This window comes from Harpia harpyja, chromosome 17, assembly GCF_026419915.1.
Source record: "Harpia harpyja isolate bHarHar1 chromosome 17, bHarHar1 primary haplotype, whole genome shotgun sequence".
Classification (NCBI taxonomy): domain Eukaryota; kingdom Metazoa; phylum Chordata; class Aves; order Accipitriformes; family Accipitridae; genus Harpia; species Harpia harpyja.
Window position 1 is genome coordinate 27603627 of NC_068956.1, and position 10051 is coordinate 27613677.

At 43.6% G+C, this 10051-nt stretch overlaps 1 protein-coding gene across 2 annotated transcripts in view; it reads right to left on the reverse strand.

Moving 5' to 3' along the window:
- Positions 1 to 6377, reverse strand: part of STARD13 (StAR related lipid transfer domain containing 13) — a 312029-nt gene extending 305652 nt beyond the window's left edge. The window contains exon 1 of one of the 2 annotated variants that reach the window (XM_052812403.1): positions 4736 to 4824. The gene's annotated coding sequence lies outside the window, so the exon portion shown is untranslated. Of the gene's footprint in view, positions 1 to 4735; positions 4825 to 6227 lie in introns of those variants that run through there. The other variant, XM_052812397.1, reaches the window with a different exon arrangement.
- Positions 6378 to 10051: the final 3674 nt, after the last annotated feature.

The following is a 10051-nucleotide window of genomic DNA, read 5'->3' on the forward strand; positions in this document are numbered from 1 at the left end:
GCTGATTCTGTATGATACGTAAACTGTTGAAAAAGGTAGGGGTTTTTGTGATGACCGGATATGCCATTCACACTGCTGTAATTTCATAATGCAGTGGCACTGAAACAGCTGGGGTTTAAATGTTGAAAAACCCAGTTGTGGCTGTAAAGGTTTGGGGATCCACTGCATTCGGGATACCTCTAATTTTTCTGGATAGAGCCGGAGAACTCGTGGTTTGGGTTGCTCAGCAGTGCACCTCCCTCCTGCCCTGCACATCCCCCTTGCGAGTGTGTGAACCCAAATGATGCACCTACCTTTGACACATGGATACACCTTTTCTCTGAGAACCCACAACCAGCAATTTAGTTAAGGTAATTTAATTTGTCTTCAAAACAATGTATTATGCATTAATTAAGGTAACTTAATTTGTCTTCAAAACAGAGTATTATTCATTCACCCTAAGGCACGAAACACATAGCACAAAGGGTAAAAAACAACATCAGAGGTACATGACTCTTACTCATACCCTCATCTTTCCCCTTGCCAGCTTTTGTACTTTCTCATTTTCAGCTTCAAGAAGCATTTGTGTAGTATTAGCACGAGTCTGTTTTTTCAGTGCTTTCCTTTGCCCTGTAACTCCCTTCCTTTCACACATTGCTTCTGGACAGCTTCTCTCAGGTGACTCAAAGGCCCCAATTTCACAAAGATTTTATGAGATTATAGTGTGATACTTCTCAGGCCTGAAAAAACAGTGATATTAGCAGTGTTGCAGCCAAGGTGTTATCTCTTAAGTCCACAAACCTTCTTGAATTTGCGGACTCTTGTATGTTCTAAGCCACTGCTCTCTTCTTGCTTGATCCCTTTTATAACCCTTGTTGACTAATTGCACAACAAATATCCCCATCTCACAAATGCTTATGTGGAAGCAGAATATTAATTTTAAAAATAAAAATATCAGGCACATTTTTCTAGTTTCCTAGTGGAACTACTTATTCCAAAACAACAGCCTGTGATACATTCTTGTCATCAGCACCAGTTGCGACAGAATCCTAAATACTTATAAAAGGTAAGATTTTATAAAACTTTAAAGTTTTGATAAAATATTATAAACCTTTATAAAAGTTTTGTAATTAGGCTGCATACATCATATGAATATTTTGTGTTACAGGTAAACCTTGTGCCCATACGGACAGAATTTAGTAAGTTATTTTGGACTAATAGAGTGCTGTTGTTGAGGCCATGCCTACACAGCACAAAAGTATCTGAGTAATGATAAAAAGTACTTCAAAAGAAACTATTTTAGCCACAGTTCAGCTGAGCCTTAGCTTCATCTAATCCCCACTTCAATGGTAGATATGAGCACACTTCATTCTAGGAACTTGTGAAGCACCAAAGAAGAACAGGCACCCCCCTGCCTGTTGGCTTCGTTGGTGTTTTTTTCTCTGTGATGCTGAATGTTTAGAGACTTGAGTGTCCCTGGAAATCCACACAGCAGGTAGCACTTATAATGAACTCCTTAAAATCTGAACATACCACGTTTTTGTTTCCTGTTCAGAGTAACCAGGAAACCAGCCTCACCCCAGACCCTATGCGGAGTCCCCCCCTTATGATCCTTTTGTAGCTTTGGCATTTCCAAATAGCAGAGATGACTTGCTCTTGGAAAAAATATCACAGAATTCTGTTCTTTAGCTGCAGCAAGAGAGGTGTAAACCAGCCATTTCTGACCAGCAATAGCAGTACGAGCTAGCTTTCCTGTCTGAAACACGACCAAGTTCTGCCTTTGGGATGAATTTCAGGAGACAGGACAGAGTCGGCAGATAGCCACACAAAACCTCTCCTCTCTTTAGGGCAGCAGCTCTGGACTATCCCAGCATGTAGAACAGGGAAATCAAAGCAGTCGTAAGGAAGCCCCACCTATAGTAACAAAATAATCCCATTAGTCTCTCCACGACAAAGACCTGGGAGTTATTTTGCTGGGGAGGTGGCCATGGGAACAGCATGGTTATCATCACAAAACAGAGGCGGAAACAGAACTTTCTCTAGGAATGGGGAAGCAGCTCCCAGGAGGTCGCAGAGTATCACAGAGAGCAGCACTTTCACAGCAAGGAGCCAAGCTTCCTAAAACAACGTCACCAGTAAAGAACAACATAAACCTAAAAGTTACCAAAGAAAACCTAAAATCTTTCTGAGCAGGAGGAAAGAGGATAGAGTAACACATGCACTTTGCTGCTTGAGGTATATGTCAAAGGGTTAGACAAAGTATGACGGCAAGTAGTTGGATTTAGCACCTTTCTGCAAAACCACGCATAGTTTGAAGAGACATTACTGAAGCTGGTGGAATAGAAGTAAGATTGTGCTGTTTAATCTTTTCTTTTGGAAGAAGCTGCAGGTGAAAGCATGACTCGAAGCTGGCAGGACCACAGCCATCCTTCTGCTAGCAACATGCACAACTGCAGTAGCTCTTCCTTCAGCTCCTCGCCCAGCCTGGCAGGGATGCCAGCTGCATGTGTGGAGCCGCATTCCAACTCCGGTCACACTGGAATGAATCCAGGGTCATGTCATTGACTTCAATGAAGTTATTCTTTATTCGCTCTTGCCTAGCTGAGAATCTGGCCCATTCTGTCTAGGTAGCAATATCTAATAGAGAAAAGACTGCCAAATTAAGGGAACAAGAAGAACCAGAGTATGTCACATGAAGAGGAAACTTTTTACATTATAAGGATTATAGAGGCCCTTTAGTTTAAGGACTTTATCAGCATTTAAAGGACAGGCCACTGAAAAGCATTTCTGTATGTGCCTAGATTTTTTTTTAACCCTCATTTGCTATTTTAGAAAATGGAAACAAAATTGATTGATTTTAACATTATTGAAATTAAAATATTTCAATTTCTTCAACACAGAATACTAATCCATTATACATTTATTAGCAGTTTGGGTTAAGACACCTTCCGTTTAGGATTTCCGCCACATAAATGGAGAAGGCCTCTCTGGCTGAAATATATTGAGTTTCCTGATTTTCTCTGTGGGAACATTTTTCTGTCAGTGCCAAATTCAGCTCTGGGTAAAACAGTGCGTAAAACCCCCAAACTTTTGGGTAAAAACTCTGTGTTTTGCTCTGCTGGACAAATCTAGGGTGTCCCTGCTGTAGTGACCAACAAAAGACAGATGAAAGGAATGAAGGTAAGGGAAATTTATCATCACTGTATTATTTCCAATGAGTATACATTAACTCAGGCCACAGCTTGATGATACTGTAAATCTGACCTTAGAGATCCCAGTGCTGTAACGAAAACTCTGCAACCAATGATGTCGGAGTAGTAAAATGGTATAGATTTACTCTAGCAGTTCATTTGTTAAAGAAATATTGACATTTACTTTGTACCAGGCAATGGACTGAATTGCCCCTTTGCCAGTTGTACAAAGTTGGTATACATCCCATGTTATGCGTTGACTAATTCAGCAGAAATGCACTTGTATGCCCACACCTCATCTGGATGCTCTTTGTGTTGCTGCGTGATCTGGAGGTGCCCAGATGGAGAGAGAGAGTAGTGGTGGATTCACTGGGGATGGGATTTCTGCCATACCAACTTAGCAATAACATGCCACTGATTTTTCTTTTCATATCACCTTTGGATTTCACCTGGGTCCACCAGAACATAAAAGTATAAACTGATGCAATGTACTTGCCAAGGCACTGAAACATGAAGTTGCTTGCTTTCTGAGGAAAATATATGTTAAATTGGGAAGGGTGTTGGATTGTTTTGGATAGCTAGAGAGAGCTGTGGAACAATCCAGACAGGATTTGAAACAACTTTTTTTTTTTTTAAAGCATGTATCTCAGCTGTTACTAACATTTAGAAAAAACTAGAAAAGTTCCAACACACAGCTCTTTTCACTCAAGACTGTATATAAAATAACATCCTAGGATGACAGAGGTCATCCTAGACCATCCTGGACAGTTCCCATAGGAAAGTGAAAATATCACAAACCTGGAGTTGCAGACTGCCTACTCAGGTTTGCACTCCTGACCTGGGTATCTGCCCCTAGAGCTCTCCCACAGAAAACCACTTCATTATTCCTATTCAAACACATGCAAGAAAGAGTAGGTTATTAATGTTTCAGCTACAAGTATGATCTTCCTGTGCACTAGTAAGTGCTATGTATCTGTTAAAATTATTTCTATAAATCTGCATCATAGTAGACAATACTCACTGAAACTAATTTTCTGCAATCATCATTAACTGGCCAGCTTGCTAACACCTGGTACCAACAGATTTTTCATCTAGTGAGCACAGTGCCACATAATGGTAACAGCAGGTTTTAACCTAATCCTTCTCCATACACAAGCAAACATCAAATGACGCCCGTGACAAAGACACACAGACCAGCCTGACATTTGCTGATAACTCCAAGGAGATTCTCCCTCAGCACAACTAGTCCTGCCCAAACACATTTTCCAGTGGAAAAGATAATTTGAAACCATTTCCAGCTAGACTAATTGCATTCACTGAAAAGAGCATCCTCCTGCTCCTCAGTACACATTTACTAGTCCAGCCACAAATGCAGCTAATGCTTTGTGAAGTTTTCCAAAACAATAATTATTTCATCTTACGAGAATTTGCAACAGCTTGCTTGATAATGAAAAGTTATTATGCAGATATATATACTTCATGCAAAGTTGCGCACACACACACACAAAAAAAAAAAAGGCAAAAAAAAAGTAGGTGTTTAAAGCTGCTGTTTAAATTCCACTCACAGTTTTGAAGTCTAAGCATAAAACTTCTTGCTTTGCAGCTGTAGCTCCATGCTGTCTGGAAAGATAATGCAGTCCATCAGATATCCTGGTTTTGTTTTCTTGCATAAAAATATCATCTGTCACAGGCACAGGAGCTGACTTCAAGGACCAGCCCCTTCTGCGGAGCACGCCAATCGGGAGACCTTGGGAGCACATGTGGAAAGCCGCTCGCTCGGGCAGCATCTGCTCTGTGGGGCCCGGGTGCCAGGCGAACGCGGGGGTCAGCGAAACACGGCTCTGGGGGTGCCTCAGCCGGGGCTGCCCCGTCCCGAACCCAGCTGCGGGAGGCGAAACGGAGGGCTGGCGGGGGAGCACGACCTTGGCCGCAGGGAGAAAAGGCAGAGCCTTTTGCAGACTGGTCCTGCAAAACCAGCCGTGAGGACAGCAGAGTCTGAGGGCGAGAACTGTGGCTTGCTCCTTTTGGCCTTATTCTTTACTGTTTTAATTAAAATAATCTAATTTACTGTTGTATTAAATGTTTCTTCACTTTTCTCCTAGTTGCTATTCTAACTCCATTTACGACTTTTCATTCCAAACCTCCTCCCTGCAAACCCATGCCTTTGGAAAAGTCCTGGGCATCGCCAGCCCCTCGTAACAGGGAGGCTGGCAGTGCTCTGGACCGGGCAGCTCAGCCTCGCCTGGGTTTTCCTCCCTTTCCCGAAAGCTCACGCTCTCCCCTCACCGCACGGCCGGCTGCCCACGGGCTCCCTGCTCCTCCTCTGCCTCCACCGCAGCTGCCCGGCTCTGCCGTGCAAGCTCCCCGCGCACCGCTTTGCTCCGTGCCTGTCAGTCAGAGAGGTCATTTTCTTCTTGCATCTGTTTAACCTGATGACATTTAAATTCAAACTGCTCAGAAACCATACTTAGAGACATACGCCCACAGCTTCCCAGCTCGCTGCGTGCTCAGCCCTCGCACAGAACCAGGGGTGAGAAAAATGTGTGTACATTAACGCAGGTTGAAAGTGCAGCAGTAACACAGCGCATGAAGTAAAAAATCAGACTGTACATAAGTGAGTGTGATGAACTAACAAAACAGATTTGTTTTCACTCCTGGAAGCATACTTGCAAGTCACAACATGCTGGTAAGGGAAACACACCAGTGCAAAAGCCGTGCCTTTTCCAGCTGAAGTACGAGACCTAAAGGTCTTCCAATCTCGCATCTCTCATAATCTCAGTGCTGGCTTTATTAACTCAGAGTAGCAGCTTTATTTGATCAAATAGCCTTACTTTTTCAGACAGGGTGGAGGCTAGAGTGGACTGGCTGTAATAAAAACTGCTAGCTCTAGTCTGTGAATAACTTGCTGGTTTAATTAAATTAATTTTGCTTCTAAATTCTAGCTTAGTAGGTTAGTAACTCACTAAAGGATCATTTTGCAATGCTTTTCCTATCGTGGATATAATCAGGCTAGTTAAAAACTTTGACAAAGCTCATTTTTCCACCCCCAGGACCCACCGGTTTCTCAGAGGAAAAATTCCTGCAGAAAGACACTGAGACAGGACAGACTTCGGTCAGTGAAATAAGTTCCCGCCGGTTTCAGGGTGGAATTTCCCATTTCCAGAGGCTGGGGCCAGCACGCCCCAAGCAGGAAATAACTCTCCGTTAGTAAGAGCCGAGAGCTGTAGTAGAAGTTAATTTCTTTCATCGGCCGCCGGCGGTGCGGGGAGGAGCGAGAGGGACCGTCTTTGGGGTGTGTGAGGTCTTTTTCAGATCTGCAACAAGGAGCGAACTTGTTTCCAGTTCCCAGCTGGGAACATTTTGTTCGGAGGTTTCCACGCTGGGAGTGGCAGGGGCAAAGCTGGCCAGAGGTTTTTCCTGCCTGATCCCCATCCTGATCCCGCACCCAGGGCCGGGCAGGGGGTTGGAGCTGGGTCAGCCTCCCTGGCTCTCCCTGGGGCTGTGCCCCGCAGCACGGCGGGACAAACCTTCACCCCCCTTTTGCTGCTGAAGGAGTTGCACCATCCAGCAGCACTTTGGAGGGAGAGGCGGAGGAAAAAACGTTTGAGCCTTGTAAAATGGGTATTTCTGCTGAGTCTGAGACCTTGCTGGGGTGATGCAGAGGAACCCGAGCAGAAACCTCCCCTGTACGGCCGGGGCAGAGACCTGCTCACAGACCGCTGGCTCTGTTACCCCAACAGCCTCACTGGTTTTCCACAGGCTTTAAAAGGGTCTAGCTCCATTTTTCCTTTTTTGATCCTACACAAGATGAAACCCCCAAAAGAGACGGTTCTGCCCCATCCAGCCTCATACCCACCAGTCGGTGAGAAGTGGGACTGCGAATCTGCACTGGCCCACCTGAGACCTGCCTTAGCCTTCTGCGCCTCGGCACTGGCCGCGGTTGCGGAGGGGCTGGCACAGCTGGCCCAGATTCGCATCGGGCCTGGGAAGCTCAGCCTGCCAGCCTGCGTTAACACACAGCCAAGCCAGCTCTTGATTGCTAAGCATATATGCATTAACGGCTGAGATTTAACAAGTCACCTTACCACAGCAGCTCAAGATGAACGGTCCTGTCATCTCTCTCAGCCTATTTACTTACCAACACGGCACGGCTCCCCGCAGGACATGTGTGCCTTCTATTAATTCCCAGGTCTATTGCATCTCACTGGCAAGTCTTTTTCCTCAACTCCCAGCATATTTTTTTTTTCCTCTCCTTTTAGTCCCAATTATGCCTGACTGTGTCATACTAAATTCCTGTCTTCAGTATTTACAGCCTGCAAATATTTGTAGACTTATCACATCACCTGTTAGCCACCACTTCACCAAGCTCTATGTATTTTTTTTCCTCATTAATCAGTTCCTCTAACCCCCCTATTTTTGCTGCTCTTTCCTGTAGAGTTTGCAGATTTTGTTTGTTTTTAACAGACAGCAGAGGGAAGTTTAATTCTCTTTTCTTTAAAGAAGGGCAATAGCTGGATGAAAATAAAGGCATATTAAGGAGAGTTAAGGCAAATTTGTATTTGAGCTGACCAACTCTAAACTTCATACTTGTTTCCTTTTATTTGCCACATTTGTTCAGAAGACTAGAGTTTTATTGCAACCCTGACATTGCAAAGTTTTGCATCCCCTTCCTTTTGTCAAACACACTAATATATAATTCACTGTCTTGGGTAAATTCATTGACTTGCACAAAGCCACCTGGACACGCAGGTAAAAATGCGTGCAAACAGTTGTATGGTTGCAGCCTCAGGACGAGACCTTCAGCAGTACCTGGGAATCCAACCTGCACCATTGCCAGCGAGGTGGGGTCTCTGCAGCCAAAATGCAGAGCCTGGAAAGAGTTTCAGCCCTGCCTGAAATACCAGTCACAGGCGGCGATTTAGGAGCCAGCTGCTGGGTCAGTGGTCACCCGAGAAGGTCGGTACCTGCAGCAGCCTCTCTGCCTCTTTATCTCCCCTACGTTACCCGGCGGCCAAAGTGCAAACAGGCATCTGAGTAAAGAGAACCGCATTGCAACATTCTGTGAATACTACACACATCTCTCCAACCTTTGCCACCAGATGCTGCGTGGTTGCCTGTGGCACAAATAGTACTTTACTCTGCTAAAGATCCCACTGGAATCTCACTATACTTACTCAGGCTTAGTGGGAACCGAAGGAGAAAAAAATAATCCCCAGACAGTTTAAATAAGGTTTGATTATTCACGGGAGCAGCGGGGGAATGTTAAAATTCTCCTGGGTTTGTTGGGAGGCTCTGACATTGTCCCAGACTGCTGTTTTCCAACCGCCCCCTTTGCTTGGATGCCCCTAAATCCAGACTGCAACTTTAGATAAGTGCAGTTCCCGCATAGACGATGAAGAATCAGAGGACAATTCGGGGCTGCCCTCTGTCTGGTGTATTTTGGGTACTTTTTGTGGTGTTTGGCTCCTTCCAGATCCTGGGAAAAAAGTTAAACTCTGCACCTTCTGTATGACTCTCTCTATCAGGGGCTATTCCCTTTGGGCCCCAGCCTGTCTGTGCAACGCAGGGGCTGGAGAGAATGAGGTCTGTAATTTTATTCTAGTTATATTGGGGCTTATTTTTATGCACATGAACTACAGTAAGCTGTAACGCTGCCGCTGATGTCACTTCAGCTGCAGTGTTTCCATTAAAGCTGTTTTACCATTCAAAGGCAAACTAAAATGCAGGATAAAGGCAACAAAATAAGTGCTTTAACAATGATACCTATTTGTCTTTGCAATAATTTTCATGGTCTTGTGGTTTAGGCCTGTTTTATGGTCCTCTTAATTTCATGAAATGTGTGGTGTTCTTTCAGTGGTCTTTCCAGCTCTTGAAATAACTGATGGACAGAGTGCTTCATCAAAAAACCTCATAGCGAGGATTTTTAAATAATACCTGAATTGAATTCAATCCAGTCATGTTGCTCTGGAATGATTTCTTTAAGACTGTGAAAATGGGCAAAACAAATTTCTATCTAAAATTCTTCATAACTCGTACAAAGAAAAGGCAGGAATGCTTTGTGGCTGGTCTGATTAACAGCTAATATATCACATATAGTGATATCAGCATCATAAATACATTTTATTTTTCCCTAGATAATTTCAGTTAGTCACTAGAAGTATCACCCAGCTCAGAAATTAATTCTAAAAAATAAACATAATTAACTGCTGAACTCCATTCCCCCCCCCCCCCCCCCCCGAAACTAAGAGCTAAGGTCTGGTTTAAAGGATTTCCATTTTTTTCAGTAAGGTTAGCAGGTTTCAGCCTCATAAAAACAGTACTTTGAGAAAGGATCCAAATATTCGAGGCTGAACTTCTGAGGGCAACTGTTTATATAAATCAGCTCAACCAGCTCCCCTCAACAATACAGCACTTGTAAATGTGATAGCAGCGTCCACTTTCCATTAATATGCAACTATCAGTTGGTGAGTCACACTATAAAGCATTTAACAACTGTTCTCAAAAATACCATACACCATCTGTTAACTGAATCAAAAGGCTACGTGCCAATTTTACTTTTGGATAGAAAGGTCTGTTTTAAAATTACTCCAGCAGTCTCAGGGCGTACAGATATTATAACAAATGAGTATAGAAACATGTCATTCCACCCAATTCCCAAAGAGCACAGCTGAGAAAGAAAACATTTTTATCCAGTGGGACACTTTGACATTTCACCATTTGTTTTCATTGCAAGTCATAACTACGGGACTTGAAATTTGCATTATTCATGGCAGGAAATACCAACCTGATTTTTAAAATATTTTTAGGGAAGATGTCTACATTAGGTTTCTTACTAATTTATATTGAAATGAAGTGTTCTGACATGCCCAAAATATGAAAAA